We start from the raw sequence: 19,738 nt of genomic DNA on the forward strand, positions 1-19,738 counted from the left end.
GTTGGCATATACTGATTGCAATCACCAGAGTATGCTATCGATTTGCCAAGGACAACACCTGTCTGAGGAACAGACCAAACATAACAGGGAAACCTCTGGTCATTATGTGGATAGCCCTACAGTTGAGAGGTATGCAGACACAGAACTCTGTCACACTGAAACCCATGCAGAAATAGCATGTTTAGACAAACCTTGTTAAACAAGCAGTATTCAAAACATATAACTGCAATACTCACATTCTGCCTCTAAGTCTTGAATTTTCCCCACCATTTATTTGGCATGTCTCCACAGGTCTTGTTGTAAGAGGTATTAGCTCACACACCTCCAGGATCTCTCCCTCACAGGTAAGGGAAAGGGCCAACACCCACATGGAGTACTCAGTTATAGGAGTGTGTTGCCATGACATTGGCTATTGCAATAACTACACAGCTGCTCTGCATGCAGTCAGCAACTGGGGAACACCAATTTGGTGCTCAGACCATCACATGGTCATGAGCATTACCTACAAAAGACAAGCTGCCATCTATTCAAACCACATCTGTCATAGACATTCCATCAGTGCAAAGCTGAAGTAGTGTGAAAAAAAATAGGAAAGGATATGTCTGTGAAATATCCAGAAAAAAGGGTATATAAACAACTAAGCATGTAATTGAATGCAGTAGGTGTTCTGTAATAATGGAAAATAGGGGTTTAAAAGCATGTGTCTCAACAAGATTTGCTGTACTGATGTACTGCTGAACAGCACTGATGGCCAGAGCGTGTGGCTCTGTCTGTAGTGACTAGGCCAGCTACTGGGATCTTGTACTTATCCATATCTTACCTGTGCATATAACTATGATACACATTTTGTCTTGTAAATATAAAACAACTATACAGAGCATGTGCAGAATAAAGTACTGCTGCAGATGTGTGTGTTGAACTGCATGCTATATACTGAGCTCATACCATTCACCTGTCCAGTGTTCTGCACACTGACCATATGTGTGCCTCATATTTGTAGTCATTTACCTGTAGAGTTGTCTTATGTCAGTCAAATCCTTGCCAAATCTGTGAAGACTGACATTACAACATCCTCTTCATTGTCCACCGGCTTTTCCCATTCGGGATTGCCACAGTGGATCTTCTGTTGCCATTTCTTCCTGTCCTTTGAATCTTGCTCTCTCACACCATCCGCCTGTATTTTCTCTCTCACCACATCCAGAAACATTATCTGAGGCCTTCCTCTCTTCCTCTTACCTGGCAGCTACATCCTTACCATCCTTTTCACAATCTACTCAGCACCGCTCCTCAGCACTTCCAAACTGATGTAATGCTGCCTCTCCAACACTGTCTCATATCCTGATGCAGAAAATATATAAAGCCTGATCCACCACAGCTAGGTTTAACATTCTTTATTAAAATAACAAATGTAAGCGCTTTCACGATCTCTATGACTGCTTCCTCAGACAACAGTTGAGTAACTTAAGTTCAGTTATAAATGCTTACTAATCAACCATTAATTAATAACAATCAATTCACCCTCCCACATTAACAATTAAAATCCATAAGAACAATACACATTAATGGTAAGTACATAGTCAAAACTTCATTAACATTTTTAAATAAAACAAAAAACAAAACATCTATGCATATTTTTCACACACACACACACACACACATATATATATATATATATATATATATATATATATATATATATATATATATATACATACATTTTAAAACACATAAACTATATAATTAATGTCTAAGGGCTCTAGCTTTAAGGAATGGTTTGAGTGATACTGCTTCATTTATACCTGGTAATGTATCTGCATTATACTTAATAATACACCTTTGCTCAGCTGCTTCGGTCCTATTCTTCACATCACCCCCTCTTATCCCTTCTGTAATAACCTCTAAGACAAAAAATTTAAAAATGTGATCCCTCCCTTCTGCCTCAACGTGCTTGGCCAGTGGACTAATCTCCTTTCCATTATTTATATCTCTATTGTGTTCTAATACTCGGTCCTTCAGCATTCTATTTGTCTTCCCTATGTAAAAAAACATAGATTTCTGACAAAAACTGAAATATACTACATTCTTAGTTTCACAGTCAGCATAACATTTAGCCTGAAATACTATCTGACTGTGTGGATGTGTAAAAGTCGTACAGGAATGTATATGCTTACATGCTGCACAGTTCCTACATGTGTAAGTTCCCAACCTAAAAGACACAATAGGCGGCCGAGCTATTTGTGTTCTATAACACAACTGTTGTTTGAAAATACAGAAAGAGTGCTCAACCGCCAGTATAGTCAAAAAGCCTTAACGCAATTTTATTGAAGCAAAAAATAAATAGCGTTTTCGCTACTACATAAATGTAGCTTCCTCAGAGGCTAAAAACACAAAAAAGGCGCCAACCAGATTTTATACTACAGGCAGCCTTGTTGAAAATCAGCTGTCATCACTTCCTTTGAATAAATAAATATGTGCAAACCAATATTTGTTAAAAACATTTTAAACAACCATCTATAGAATTTCCTACCCTTCCAATAAAAATAAATACGTTAAAAATAAATGCATTTAAAGTACAATAATACACATGTATATATACATATATATGCACATATAAATATATATGTGTATATAGAAATAAAAATATGTGTATGTACATGTATGTATAACTATATGCACATTAATATGAAACACATGTATAAAAAATAAATAAATAACACATATGTATATGTAACCCTAATAACCATATTATGTGCAAAAACATTGTACTGCATATTAAACAATTTCATTTGATCTATACTAGACAGAATAAATCTGGTTAGATCACTATTGTGAGCAAATTAATATTGTAAATATAATTATAATAAATATAATTGTAATAAATCAGCGTAGGTAAGATCTGTATTTCAACACAGGGGCTATATTGCAACTTTCGTTTAAGCCTGGCCTATTAAAGGCATCTAACTTAAGCTGCCATTGTAGTTCTAAAATTTCTAATAATAAAGAAATAGGTCCTCCCCTGATAGACTTCTGTTTACAGTCAATACCCATAAACACAAAACTATGCCCATGATTAGATTCCACATGTTTCTCACTTTTTATTCCTAATGGCATATATATGTTGATATATGTCTGAATTTTCTATCAGTTTTTCCGACATAAAATACAGAGAGCAACATATATAACAGATTTTGTGTCACAATTTATTCTACAGTTTATCCAATATTTGTTGTGGCCAATACTAAATGAACTTCCAGTTCGCAAAACATGGCACCAGTTGCAGGACCCACAAGTGAAACAGCCTTTTATTTTTTGGAGAGCTTGACTTGGTGCATTTGTTTGTAATAATTCTTTAATGTTGTTACCTCTCCTAAATGTAATCGTTGGTTTAATACCAAGTTTCTCAACTAACAACGAATTGTTAGTAATGAAATACCAGTTCTTGAAGACAATATCAGATATTTCTTTTGAATTCAGATTAAAGACAGTGGAAAATGAAAGGGAAAAATCACTTCTAGATTCCTCTGTAACAGTAACAGGACTAAATCCTGTATCTATAACCTCCATTATAGTGCCTTGTTCACTTGAGTTTGCAATTCCTTGGTCAAATATTATGGGACAAATAATCCCATACCTTCTTTTATTAGAAACTTCTAATGTTATTTCTTCAATAACTGAAGGTGGATAACCTCTGTCCAAGAAAAAATCAGTAAGGACAGTACATTCTTTCTCAAATTCTTCAAATTCACTACACATTCTAACAGCCCTAACTAGTTGTCCTTTAATAATTGCTTTTTTTAATTTGTATGGGTGGGCACTTGTGTAGTGTAAGAATGAGTTAATGTAAGTGTCCTTACGATAAATGGATGAAGTAAATCTAAGATTACTTATATCCTTTTTCAATTTCACATCCAAGTAATCTATCTCAAAAGTATCAAATTTGGAAGTAAACCTAAGGAATGATGTGGTGTTATTGAAATAATCAATCAATGACCGTGCCTCATCTTCATTGCCCTTGAACAAAATAAAAATGTCATCAAGGAATCTGGTATAATGACATATTTTGTCTTTCCATGATGGATGGTTCAGAACAAATTTCCTCTCCCAATGTGCCATAAACAAGTTGGCTACTATGGCACCACATGGGGAGCCCATGGCAACACCCTGTTTCTGGATATAGTAATCATTTCCAAAAACAAAAAAGTTAGAAGACAGAACTATGTCTAAAAGTTCTATTATGTTATTGATCTCATCCCTTGGAGCTTTTAGTTCAGACAGTAACAGTTCCAACCACTCAATAGCCTCCAAATGTGGTATTGAAGTGTATGAATCAACGTAGACCAACTGTCAGAAAGTTGTACTCACTGTCAAATCCAATGTTATTAATACTTCCTAAAAAGCTCCATGAATCTTTACAAATACTTGGAATGTACTGCAAGTATTTGTTCAATAAGAAATCTATGTACTTGGCTGATGGGTAGGAAATGGAGGACCTTCCATCAACCAATGCTCTCATAGGCGGATCCACAAGATTCTTATGAATCTTGGGTATATCTTGGTTGGGTGATGTTAATATATTCATAAGTCTCATGGTTTATTCTACCTTCAATAAAGAGGTCCCTATAATAACCTTTAATCCTATGAATATTTATATTCATTTCATTAAGGGATGAGTGATCATAAGCAGGTGTATCCAAAACCAATGACATTTTTTCGTTATAAAACAAATGTTCAAAGACAACTAGGCCCCCTCCCTTGTCTGGTTTCATAACCCTGACAGAGGATTCTTTAAGTTGGTTAAGGGCCTGCAACTGGTCCTTTGTGATGTTAAAAGTGCTTTTAAGTACCCCTTTGTTTTATCTAGATGTCTAATATCTAGTTGGCATTTTCAAAAATGGGTTAAAAGTGCTTGGAAGCTTTAATATAGTTCTATCTTCTTTGTTAGAATTATTAAACAAAAGTTTTAAATTAAGTTTCCTAACAAAGCACTTAAGATCAATAAGCACTTTAACAACATCAAAGTGTTTTGATGGTACAAAATTATAACCTAGTGAAAGCAACTCAACTAACTCTGGTTCTAGAGTCAGTGATGAAAAATTATAGATAGTGAAATCCCCTTTCCTATTTTTAACAATACTCGGATAGTTAGAAGCCTCAAAGAATTGTGTTTCAACATTTAATTCTTCCATTTCTTGTTCTTCCTCCTGATCTTGGTTGGGTGCTTTCCCTAAAAAATGCTGGTTATCATTGTTCGAGTTAGTAGCATTTATGGGTTGGGTCTCATGCCCACCTACTTTGTTCTTATTCCTGTTGCTTCTTCTAACTACATTCCAATTACTGGTATTGTTTGTGGTTTCCCCCTCTTCCAAATCTTGTATGTCCATCCCTGGGCCCTTATCATGCCCAGAACCCAGAACCTCTTCATGAGTAACAAAGTTTGCTAGTTTAGGATAAGCTGTATTGGATGAATAAACATGTCTATCCCTAAACAGCTTCTTTGTCTTTTGATTTTTCAATTTAGCCATGTAAGTGTCAATACTTGCAAAAATACGTTCGTAATCAAACTTAAATTTTTCAAAATAAACATACATCCTGATTTCCTCATCTATTTGATTAATTTCTGTACTCAAGATGTCAATATGTGCAGAATAATATTTAATAATCAACTGTTGTTTGAGGCATCTTTTATTTTTAAAGGAAAACAGTGGGGTCTCTTCCAACACATCTTTAAGCTCATCTACTGCTGTCAAGATATTCCAGTTCTTTTTAAACACTTCACAAAAAAACATTAATATCGCTAGTAAATGATATAGGGAATCTAAGTTTCTTATTATCGCTTCTATTTACATCAGCTGCAGGTTCTGCTTGCAGTGCAAAATAGGCTTGCCCCATTCCCCTTTCCTTCAATGATTCATCTATACATTTGTCCAATTCTGTTTGGAATAGCCTCTTTCTAAAAATTCCTCTCTCAGATTATGTAGTGCTGTTACCAATTGTGTTTCATTGTTATGCAATCTCATGATTCTCAAAATCTGACCTTTCATGACGTTCCTATTAATGTGGTTAGGGTGCATACTTCTTCTATGTAATATAGCATTCCTTCTGGGAGGTTTTCTGTATAAACTAGTCTCTAATTTTCTGGTCTCTGTCTTCCTGACTGTTACATCAAGGAAATCTATACTCTCACTTGAAAAGTTACATGTAAACTTTAAAAATGTAGTAGTGGTATCTAGGTATCACAAACAATCATGTAACTGTTGTTCAGAGCCCCCCCATAGCAGATAAATGTCATCCACAAAACAGACGTACCACAACAAGTATTGATTGTACTCACTGGTCTGTAAAAATGATGTTAACTCCCAGTGAACCAAAGCAAGACTGGCGCAGCTATTGGCAAAAGTCGTGCCCATAGCTATGCCTATCTTTTGTACTGTCTCATATCCATCCAACATGGCCTGAGCCTGTCATATACACATTGCTAAACCTGTGCACACGTCACACCCAGTGCAAATCATAATATCTGTTACTCTGCCATGTGCAGCTCTGACCCCTGCCTTTTTTCACTCCCACTGTCCCCAACCTATATAACATATGTGGTCTCACTACTCTCTTCTAGACCTTACATATCAAGTTTACTGGTACTCGCCTGTCACATTTAACTCCTGACACTCTTCTCTACCCACTCCATCCTGCCTGTACTCTCTTCTACACCTATCCTCTATAGTCCTCATTACTCTGAAATGTTGATCCCAAACATTTGAACATATCCACCTTTGCCAACTGTACTTCATGCATCCCCAACATTCCACTATCCTCCCTCTCATTCACACACAGGTATTCTTTCCTACTGCTGCTGATCATCATTCCTCTCCTCTCTAGAGCATATGTCCACCTCTCCAGGGTCTCCAAAAGCCATTCCTTACTCTCAATACAGATCACAATGTCATCTGCAAACAACATAGTCAATGGGGACTCCCGTATGAGCTTGTCTATCAACCTGTTCAACACCATTGCGAATCAGAAAGGGCTCATAACTGATCCCTGATGTCATCCCACCTCCGCCTTAAACACATCCATCAATCCCAATGCAGACCTCAATGCTGTCACACCACTCTTGTACATATCCTGTACCACTCTTACATATATCTCTTCCACTCATGACTTCATCATACAATAATACAACTCCTGTCTAGGCACCCTGTCATATGCTTTCTGTAAGTCCAGAGAGACACAGAGCGACTTCTGATCTTCCCTGTATTCCACCAGTAACAGTCTCAGAGCAAACATTTCATCAGTGGTGCCCTTTCCTCACATGACACCATACTGCTGACCAGTACTCCTCACCTCCCTGTGAAACCTAGCTTCCACTACTCTCACCCATAACTTCATGCTGTGACTGGTCAATGTTATCACAGCTCTGCACATCAACCTCATTCTTAACACCCTACTCAAGCACTTTCTCTCCACTCCTCATGCAACCTCACACTTCCCAAGATATCAGTAAACAGTCTGCCATTTCCTCTAAACAACCCCATGCTTCCACAGGTATGTAATGTGGACCAACAGGCTTGCCAGTATTCATCCTCTTCATAGCTATCCATACATCCTCCTTGTTAAGCCATTGGACTTCCTGATTCACCATACCCACATCATCCAACCTTCTCTGTCTCATTCTACTCATTCATCAGCCTCTCAAAGTACTCTGTCCATCTGCTCAACACACTTTCCTCACTTTTGAGTACATATACTTCATCATCCTTTATCACCCTTATCTGCTGCACATCTTTCCTAGCTAAGTGGATCTGTCCAGCCAATTGGTACAATTCCTTTCATCCTTTCTTAGTGTCCAACCTGTCATTGAACTCTTCATATGCCCATCCTCCGCCTTTCCCACCTCTCTCTTTGCTATGCACATCATCTCCTCATACTCCTGCCTACTTTCCTCATCTCTATGACAATCCCACTCCTTCTTCCCCAAACTCTGTCTCTGTATACTGTCTAGTACTTCCTCAGTCCACCAACAGGTGTCCTTGTACTGCTTCCTCCATCCACATGTCACACCAAGCACCCATCTAGCTGTCTCCCTTAACAGCTCTGCTGTACTTAACCAGATATTTGTTAGATTGTCACTGCCACCCAGTCCCTGTCTCAACTCATCCCTGAACTCCACCTCACAAGCACACTTTTCCAATTCACACCATTTGATCATTGGTACTGCCACCACACTCCTCCTCATCCCGATCACCAATATCATCTCACATAGCAACATTATCTGCTGTCTAAATACAATTTCCTCTGTCACCACTTTACAGTCTCCAATCTCCTTCAAACTGCCCCTCCTACATTGAATATATTCCACCTGTGTGCATCTTATTCCACTCTTGTATGTCACCCTATACTCCTCGCTCGTGTTATAGTGCATATTCACCACAGCCATTTCCATCATTTTTGCAAAATCCACTACCACCTCACCATCTCCACCCCTTTTAACACCATATATACCCATAAATTCCCCATCCCTTCTGTTCCCTTCACCAACACGCCCATTGACATCTGCTGCAATAACCAGTCTGTCACCCTTGGGTATAGTCATCACCATGTCATCCAACTGATGTCACATTTCTCTTTCTCATCCATCACACAACCAACTTGCATAACATATGCACTAACAACAGTCATCATTACACCATCAGCTTACAGCTTCAGAAACATCACTCTATCAGACACTTATGTCATCCTCCAAAAACACTTTCGGCATACTGTTCCTTCAGTAGAAACCCTACCCCTTCCACCTCCAGTCCACACCTTGATAGTACAATTGTGACCTGCCTACCATACACCCAGCCATAATCCCCTTCCATGTAGTCTCTTGCACACACACAAGATATCAACCATCCCCTGGTCATCATATCAGCTAGCCTGGTCCCTATACCACTCATACTGCCAACATTAACAATTCTTCCCCTCAGTACCACCCTCTTAGCCTTTCCCCTCTCTTCCTGCCATATGACTGTTGAACATCCTTCAGGGGATGCCTTTCAGTGCAAAGGCTACTGTGCTACTGAATAACTCAAGTATGTTGCAGCAATATTGAGATAGTGTCACTGATTTTGTCCCATTGCACTCATGTATGCATGGCATCCTACAGATGTCCTGCTGTAACAGTTTGAGAGGGATGACTGTGTAGCAAGAGAGTGAATTTAGTGTGCCATACTGACATAGAACAGACATGTATGTGAGGTATTAGCTATGTACATGTCAGTATGAGTAGGTGTATGTGTCCACCTCATGAAAACAGACATGGGATGCAAAATGTCAGTTAAAACAGCTGTACATGTTGTACGCGTGTGTAATCTTAGTTACTGTGCACCCAAAAGAGTGACATTTCTACAGCTACTGGTTCTTGCATTGCCCTGACAAAGCCATGGTTAGTACAATAAGCATGATTATCATTACTAAATTGGAGAGGTGTCCAACTGTGTTATGACTTTGTGGTCATGCCCACTACAAACAACTGATTGAACACATACATGGCTATATGGACTCAGAAATACCTTATTTGTCATGCCTGCCTCCACCAACGTAGAGTAATCTCCTTTGCTGGACAGCAGCATTACACAAACCACAGACTTGGTCCCTATAGTGGCTGTACAGGGCAAAGTAGGGGCAGGAACCAACCTGGCACCAAGTCAGCCATTGTCTGAACAAGCATATAAGGTCACAGGTGGAATACTGTAAGGCCAACTATGAGTACAAATTGGTGACATCCACCAGGGACAATCACAAGGCCATCTTCCCATATGTCTGCAATCTTTGAGGCAACATACCCAACCCAACCTTTAATGGGGGCCAATGAGATCACATACACACACAACATAGCTACAGGCAACCTGATGCAGATAGGGTTAGGGCAAACAACCCCCCCTGGCTCAGCATCACTATAGGTAAATCTGTACTGCACCCGCACCCCTCCCCTCATCACCAGTGATAAGGTACATATTGCCTAGTGAAAGGCAACAAATGTAAGTATCCATGGGACATCATATCATCCCTGTCTGCATCCTACATGAACTCAGAGATGTGCTCCCAGCTGCATTACACACTGTAGTCACAACAAGCCGCAGCACCATCCACACACCATCCGCATGGAAGATGGCTAATGTCATCCATGTACACAAACCTGAATGAGGAATGATGGATTATGCAAACAACTTGCCCTCACTGCGGGCAATATCAGGACCAGGAGTGCAATGCAAGTTGATACTGTGCTGATAGATTACAGGGGTATGGTGTGGTTGTTTGTAGTGGCTACTGGTATGGTTGTGAGTGCTGGCTACTGGTATTCAAGGTACATGTGCAGGTACTGGGCATACTGTTGCTAAATGTATGGGGTCCTGTGATGTGTTTCCCTGTTAGTGTCTACCAGGTGCAATGTCACATCACCGGCGGGAGATCTTTTCAACAACAGAATACAACTTGATAATGGAAGCCATAATACAGAACCACACAGTACTGTTGGGATGAAGCCAGCAACATTTGCAGGAGAGGACCACCCTGTGGGATGACCCTGTCCACTGAGTATATTAGGTGGGCCTGCATACGCGTACATATGAGCAGGTGCAGCATCATGCCACCAACCTCATGCCTGGTAAAGGGCTGGTGCCGTGGTCATGGACCCCACAACCACAGGTGGAAGCCCAGCTTTGCAGCCCCCACTGACACCAAATGAGGAGCTTCTTGCCAAGCTTGGGCCACCCATCACAGTACAACACCAGGGTACAAAGCCCCACTTGCTGGAGGTGGGTGGTACCCACAAAATTGACAAGGAACATGCATGTAAGGTCCCAGTAGGGATTAGTAGATTACTGTTTGGGACATACTTGTATCTGTACAGTATCTACATGCATGTGCCAGATCAGACTGCAGTTGTGGATGGGGATTTCTAATGCACAAAAGTGCAACTCTATGGTGAAGGACAGCAAATTGTGTAATATTGGGTGTTGTACTATAAATGTGCAGACATGCTGCATCCATCATTTACCAAGGGCACATGTGAGTCTGCTGACAATACCTCTATCCCACAATTACATAGGTCACTCTGGTCTGCATATGGGACAGCAGCCTGAAGCTGGTGAGTATGGAATTATTCAGTTGTGCTTTGGCAATACCCCAGGCATGTGGAGGGCATGCAAGTTACCATGCACACAACTATGACTGATAGCCATATTGATTTATGTGCATGTTCACTTGTGGTGGGATTAATTGTATTGCATCACAGTGGTCACCACAGGAGCATATCTGAAGAGAATGTAACATTCCTGTAGCAAACCTCACAACCTGTCAGTGCAAGACATCTGGACAGACACCAGCAAAATGTGTTGGACAAACTGACTAAGGTAGGGATATGTGTGAAGCATTACTGCTATACAGTGGATATAAAATGTATACACACACCTGTTAAGATGCCATTTGTTTCTGATATATACTGATTGAGACCACAATATGTCAGTCCACACCTTTCCTAACCTTTAATGTGACCTATGACATGAACAATTCACTTGTAAAACCAAGCATCTGGACTCATGTATTGCACCTACAAGCCTGGACAAGTGTGAGGGTAGCAGACGTTATATCAGTATGCTGTTTCATTCAGGTATGATACCAGATGCTGCCACATGTGTCACTACACTCACTGTGGCCTATTTGGCAACTATATCACATACATGGGCATTGTTAAGGCAGACAGAGCACTAATAGGTTCCAAACATCTGTATGTCCCAGACACATCTGTACAGAGGACTGGTATGGCCTGTACAATGGTTTCACATGCTGCATGTGAGGCAGATGCCATTACCACACTATATAAAGTAATGGCATTAGGAGGTGGTCACCTGCCATGTATGGCACACACATAAAAATGGTATCAGCCTCACAAGATATGATCCACAAACACACACACACACACACACACACACACACACACACACACACACACACACACACACACACACACACACACACATACACACACACCACTAGTATTGAGATTAGAACTCCTACCTATCTATTTATGTCTATTATAGTGTTATGCAGTTATCAGATGTACCACAGAGCTTACACAATTTCACCTCATCCAAAGGTACTTGTAAGGTGAATGACATCAATAGGACTACTAAACTAGGATGAATATGGTGGTACACAACTCAAAATGTTATAACCTTTGCAGTACATGATTCTCACACAAACACTTGCAGTATTGAGATTAGAGCTCCTGCCTGTCTAGTTATTTGTATCATGATATTACACAGTTAGCAGATGCACCACACAACTTATACAATTTCACCTTGTCCATAGGTACTTCTAAGGTGAATGACAACAACAGCACTAGTAAAATCGTGTGGGGAAAGTGTAATGGATGGTACACAAATCAAAATGGTATAAGCCACATAGTATCTGATTCATGTACACAAACACACACACACACAGTTGTCAGTATTGGGATCAGAACTCCTGCCTATCTAGTTATTTCTACTATAATGTTACTCAGTTATCAGATGCACCACAAAGCTTATACAATTTCACCATGCCCAAAGGTACTTCTAAGGTGAATGACATCAACAGGACTACTAAATTGAAGTGAGGGGAAGTGTGAAGAGTGGTACACAAGTCAAAATGGTATAACCCACACTGTACATCATTCTCACACACACACACACACACACACACACACACACACACACACACACACACACACACACACACACACACACACACACACATATACACACACACCGGTATTCAGATTGGAACTCCTGTCTATCCAGTTATTTGTACTATAGTCTTATGCAGTTACTGCACATGCTACAGAGCTTACTGGACTTACAACTGGCCAAAGGTGCTGATAACTGCACAGCTGAGGTAAAGTATTATAGGTGGCAGGAAGCCTGCCTTCAGTTTCTCCCATACATCTTGCTAGTTCTTTCTGTCTTGCACTTCAAATAGCATCATAGCTTTGCAGTTCCACAGGTTATTGTATCATAAGTATATCACACCTGGGAGCCATCAGCCGTACTCGTTCATCATAGAATTAGCTCCAGTACTTACTACTTATGACCACCCCTCCTGACATGATTGAATTGCGGTATTTTGTGCTTTTACCCATTAACCTGGTGCACTTGTCCATTCTGAGGCACTGTTGCAACTGCCACATGTACACAGACAACCCTCTCCTCTAAGCTCCAAACACAGACCAGTGAGAGTTACCACTATATCACCAAATGTGGAAATATGCACTCTGGCAAAGACTGGACTAGCTGGTCAAGAGGATGAGATCAACACCTGCACCACACCAAGTGGACTACATTGCTCACCACAACACCCACTATGATAGCCCTGACATACACTGAACGGCCACACATCCATCTTCACAGAGGCACTCAATGGACATTTACACAAACAGTACAGACCAGCAAGACACACACTCAGACACCACAACATAGCACATGCCAAATGACACATATGTCACCTACACAGTGTGCCCCTCAACCTAAGCTCCTAAGGCTGACCACATTGCACAATACAGTGATCATGGATGACTCAGTACTGCGGCACACAGATATCCCACTCTCTATGTTGATTATGGAGGAAGTAACAGCCAACTTTCTATCACGTACCAGCATCCAACACATGACACACCTAGTCAGGCCACTCTATAACAGCTACAAGTATCACTCTGTCATCATCCATGTGGGTGTGAATGACCTGGGGCACACCTCCCTGGGCTACATGACAAGAGACATGTTCGAAAACTTGGATTATGTGGTCCAGGCAGGTGTGACAGTAGCCCTGAGCAGTATACTGCCATCACCCAGAATCATGCTGCAGGACTATTAACAGATAATTGACTGCAACATTGGCTTACGTGTTGTGTGTCATTCTCAGGGGATCCAGTATCTCTCTGCTTGGGATAACATGATTGACAGACCTCAATGCCTTGTCAGAAATGTCCTAAATCTGTCAGCCTTGGGTTTCCAGGTACAGGGTAAGTGTCTTGCCACCCCTATAGTGCCTTATTAGGCAGTGTTCCAAATTAAATTACCACCGTAACAGCTAGACATGTATATGATCTGAGGGTCATGCTGCTCAACAGTAGACATCTAACTATCAAGATGCAGTCACTCAAAGCACTCCTCAGAGTGGAGGACATTGACATTTGTGATGTAACAGAGAGGTGGCTCACAGCAACACACAGCAGCCCTGCACTAACAGGCTATGATGCATTTCACAGCTGTCAGCATCAAAACATGGACCACACCTCCACAGGTGGTGTTGTCTCCATATCCATAATGGATATGCACACCTCCAGACTAGTATCCCAGCATAATGCATTGGAGATACTTTCGGTAAAACTGACTTTGGGGAATAGTGCAATCCACACCATAGCCTGCTATCGGTCCGCAGCTATGTCCATAGACTGTCAATGCACATTCCTCAACACCCTGACACTTACATAGTAGGAGACTTCAACTACCCCTCCATCACCTGGGGAAGGTAGTCAAGCACCAGTACACTGGCCCAATGCTTCATGAAATTCATTAGTTCCAATGCCCTGGACTGGCTCATACTGACCCCCAGTAGAAGATGCAACAACCTTGACCTGTGTTGATTACTTACATATAGGACTGTTGCTTGAACACAATCGTCAATCCCTACTTGGTCAGATCCAAACATGATGTAATCAACATGGAGCTCAATATCTCACCTACACCCTCCACAAAGGTAACTACCTTGCAAAACCTCTCTAGTGCTGACATTGCAGTCATAAAGACAGGGGTGGATGACTTCACTGCACCCATGCCAATGGGAAATAGCTGCATGACTGTCATACACATATGCACTGCACAAACATGTACATGGATGCATGGTACTAGCCATAGCCAAGAGAACACAGAGACTGTCCTCCAAACACTGGAAGCCATTGTGATGGCTCCTTGCCATTACTAAAGTGTACAACAGAAGCAGGACACTGTTGCAGAATATGGTGGTGTCCCAAAATTGGTTAACCCCCTTATTAGCCTGAAACACAACTTGGGATCCCTCATGGAATCACCTACAGGCAACTATAAAGGCAGATTTGCAGCAGACATGGATGACAATCACAAAAGCCTTTGATAGTTATATCAATGACCTCCACAGCAATAACCACAAGTGCTGTGAGTTACTGCACAATGCTGATTCCTATCCTGACACAACAGATATTGGCCACAGTCTTGCCAACACATTCAGTGCCAGCTTTCTCTCCCCCCAAAGGGACAACCACAATGGCAGATGAATACCAGGCACCCAGCATTACTGCAGGCCAGGTTAGACCTGCATTGTCCACAGGCAATGATATAGCTTCCATGGGATCCCAACATATCTGTGGCTGTGTTCTACATGACATACAAAGAGAACTGGCACCACATCTGTGTTCCCTGGTCAGTCACAGCCACACCTCAGGCTTTGTCCTTCCAAAATGGCACACTGCTACAGTCATCCCTCTCCATATAGGGGTAGGATCTACAGACCCTGTGGATTATTGGGTCCTTAGCCTTACAAGTCTACACTGTACGGGTATGGGTGCATCATCAGGGACCTGACTGACCAAGATATGGGTGATCTCCTAACTCTAGACCCCATGCAGTTTGGCTTTGTGAATGGCAGATCATGCCTACTCAACCTGGTTGATGTCTTTCAGTGAGTCACCAGGGCTGTGTATGACAGTAAGGCACTGCAAATAGCCTACCTCAATCTGACCATGGCTTCTGCTACCATTTCTCAGTCAGAGATTATTGGCAAGCCCAACAAACTAGGCATCAACCCCTATATCAGTGGGTGATTTGCAAATTGGTTCAGAGAACTTACAACTCAAAGTCAGACTGGCAAGCAGTCACGAGTGGAGTCCCACAGGGATCAGTACTGGATAGTGTCCTGTCCAGCATCTACTTCTCAGGAGTCCAGACCAACACAGATGAACTCTGGCTGACCAAGTTCAAAGAGGACTGCAAGCTGGGAGCTATCATGAACTCCACAAGTGATGCAGACATCCTACAGAGAGGCCTCACTGAGGCCAATGAGTGGTGTGGACATCATCATCCACTTTGGTAAAACACTCAGTTCCCAGTAAGTTCTACATCAATGGGAGCCCAATGAACACTGTAGGCATTATAAGAGATCTGGGGAAACAGGCTGACAGCAACTTCTCCTTCAAGTACCACATTGCCACTGTGGTCAGGAAGTTCTTCTATATGGCACATTGCATTACCAGGGGTTTTACATCCTGGAAGACAGAGGTAATGATCTCTGTCTACTATTCCCTTATTAGACCACTCCCAAAGTATTATGGCTCATTTGCCATGTACCTCACTAGACACCTGCTACAGCTGGAAAAAGCTACAGAAGCACCTCACAAAGGGGTTCTTAGGCATTAAACACACATCCTACACAGACAGACTCAGAAGATCCAAGCTATTTTTCTGTGTCATATCACCTAATTAGCAGCTATCTGTGCTTGACTTACAAAGTCATGTCTGACCCAGTTGGTTTAGAAATGCTACATATAAATCCATCCATACCACACACTGTAGAGACCTCTACCTCAGTACCACAATCACTACGACATGCTGGTGGGACAGGTCCCTCACCAAGAGACTGCACATGCCCTGGAATACACTTCCCATACATTTCATGCAGAGCACCTAGTTAACCCTGTTCCAGAGAAATCTTGATGAGTGGATGGGTAATAGACAGTTCAACTCAAGGATCACTGCAGTGGCTATACTTGATATAAGCACTAGGAAGTAACATCGGGTGGCACAATGGCAGGGCCCTTCTATGTGCTAGGCTTGTTAAGGTTCCTGAGCCATTACTTACTACACACTTGTGAACATATAAAGGGAATGACATCAGCAGGACTGATAAAGTAGTGCAGTGGGTGTTAAACTTATCAAAATACTTTGTCCTGCAAACAGATACACAAACACTTGCCAGATGTGAGTGTAAAACCCCTACCTAACTAGTGATATATACCATAGTGTTATGCAGCTACCACACACGCTACAGAGCTTAATGGGCTGAGAGTTGGCCAAAGGTGCTGATATGGGGAATGACATCACCAGGACTGATAAAGTAGGGCAGTAGGTGGAAACATATCAAAATACTTCTACTTACAAACATACATACCCACACACACATTTGCCGGATACAAGAGTAGAACCCCTGCCAATCTAGTCATCTGTGCTATAGTGTTAAGCATTTATCACACACATTACTGAGCTTATAGGCTGACCACTGCCCAAAGTTGCTGATAAGGGACTGACATAATCTGGACTGATAAGGTGGGGCACTGTGAAGTGTCGTGGGTGGGAATGGCATAAAACTGTTTCACCTATAAACAACTTCCACAGTCTTGCATACACAACTGTCACACACACGCACTTCTAAATTTGCCAGGACTGTGATTAGAACTCCTCCCAAACTAGTTATTTATACTATCATGTTATGCAGTTATCACATGCACCACAGAGCATAGGGAACTGAGGCTTGACAGAACACACTTCTAAGGTGACTGATATCTGCAGGACTGCTAAAGTAGGGAAAGGGGAAGTGTACTTGGTTTGAATGGACCCAAAATCCTTTAGTTGTGAGCACACACACATACACTTTTACATGTGCCAGGGCTGAGATTAGAATGCCTACCTAACTAGTTATTTGCATTATAGTGTTATGCAGTTATTGCATGCGCCACAGAGGTCATGGGGCTGGCCTTAACAAAATTGACTTCTATGGTGGCAGACATCTTCAGGACTGCTAAGGTGGGCCAATGGAAAGTGCACTGGGTGGGGAAAGCCTGTTCATTCCTAGATCCTACTGACATATGGACAGTGCAGTGGTGCAGTGGTAGCGTTGTCACCTCACAGCCAAGAGGTTCTCCAGTTCGATTCTCGGCTGGGGTGCCTTCTGTGTGGAGTCTGCATGTCCTCCCTGCGTTTGTGTGGGTTTCCTCCAGGTGCTCTAGTTTCCTCCCACATTACAAAGACATGCATCTGGAGCATTTCTCCCTGGGCCTCTGCTGAAAATTGGCTTAATTCCAAGTCAGACTTTCCCGGTTAACAAATGATAAATAAATAAAAAAATCTCCAAGTGTATGAGCATGCCCAGTGTATCCTTCTATAGTACATGTGGGACTCCATTCCAGGGACTGTTGTACTCCAGTCTGATTTGTTTTGTGCTACAGCCATACCTCTCAACCTGTTGGTGCAGGATATCTGGAGATAGCCTATACAAATGTGGGGACAATGGGCCATACAATGATTGTGACAATTTCTCTCAGTAATGTATGGGTTGCTAGGGTTACAGGGCTTATTTTAGCAGACATCTGTCATATATGCCATTTGACACTGTCATGTATTGTTTCAGTACCTGGAGACATACCTCCTCAGATCATCACAGTGATTTACCAGAGGAATACAGGATGCATGATGTGCACGCAAGGTTTATGGGCCAAATGCTATGGGCTGTTGCATAATCTAGCCTGTTGAGGGGTGTGCCTACAAGCAATTGACTGCTGGTGCTGTGAAAATGGTCCAGCACCTTGGTGATATATTACAATGGTGGAATCTCTGTGCATTTATTTTCTGGCCTAGTCTGATTTCTAGTCCATAGTTGGGTAATATAAGTCAGACAGGATCAGGGTGACAGTCAGACTCCAGATAGATTTGTAGGGGATAGGATATGTGGGGTGTGTGTCTCCTGGGCAGATATGTTTGCCTATAGCTACCAGTACTTTGCATTGGGCTCTCCTCAATGGTTGACTGCACTTGGAGGGTCTTGTGTGTATCAGACTGTTTGACCAGCCTGGAGGTGTGTGTTAGTCACACATATATGTATGGCCCACCTCATTTTGTTTGGATGGTCACATGTTGGGGTCAGGATGTTGCATAGGATGAGTGATCAGGGAGGGATGTGGTTATTCCCCATGGCTGTGGCCCAGGGTTCTGTGGGTGCAGACATGTCACCATCTTCCAGGGTTAGGCCTGCCTGCAGTGAGTGCATTCCATGTCTAAACTCCTAGCCCTCCCTGAATGTCCACATCCGTGACTCATATATCTTGTTGGTTACCCAAACAAGTGTGGTTTTCCAGCAAAAATGTTTTACAAGTCACTCAGGGTTGAAGTCAGATATTACCGACAGTTGACATTGCAGTTTCAGACTTTGTACCCATCATACATTCCATGCTACTACAAATTATTCCATCAAATTTATAACATTATTAGAGCAGTATTTCACCGGTGTTCTTCTCTTTGGACCTTTATCGCCCCATTATTCATGGCTTTGTCCCAATTTATGGGTCCCTGAGGCTGGCAGGTTTGCTCCTAGCAGTTGTCAGCATGGCCTTTTGTGGACTGTGTTATGGTGGTGTTATGGACCCCATGACACTCCCTAAAGGGCAGTGTGGGTGAGGCATAGGCATTTGCCAGAGGCCTGTAGACCAGGTTTGACAGATGCAGGCCATCCGTAGCAGGGCAGTGCATTCTGATGATCATATGTTCCCAGGCCGCCAGCAGGATACACCCCTGGGATGCCACTAGTAAGTTGACTGTAGGTGTTATTGACAATTGCTTTCTGTTACTATTGTGCCATCACTCTGGGTGACAGCTGGATGCTACTTAAGTCTAAGAACATGTTATTGCATTTCTATGGG

Source organism: Protopterus annectens, chromosome 3.part1, assembly GCF_019279795.1.
Source record: "Protopterus annectens isolate FY-2018-M chromosome 3.part1, PAN1.0, whole genome shotgun sequence".
In the NCBI taxonomy this organism is placed as follows: Eukaryota; Metazoa; Chordata; order Ceratodontiformes; family Protopteridae; genus Protopterus; species Protopterus annectens.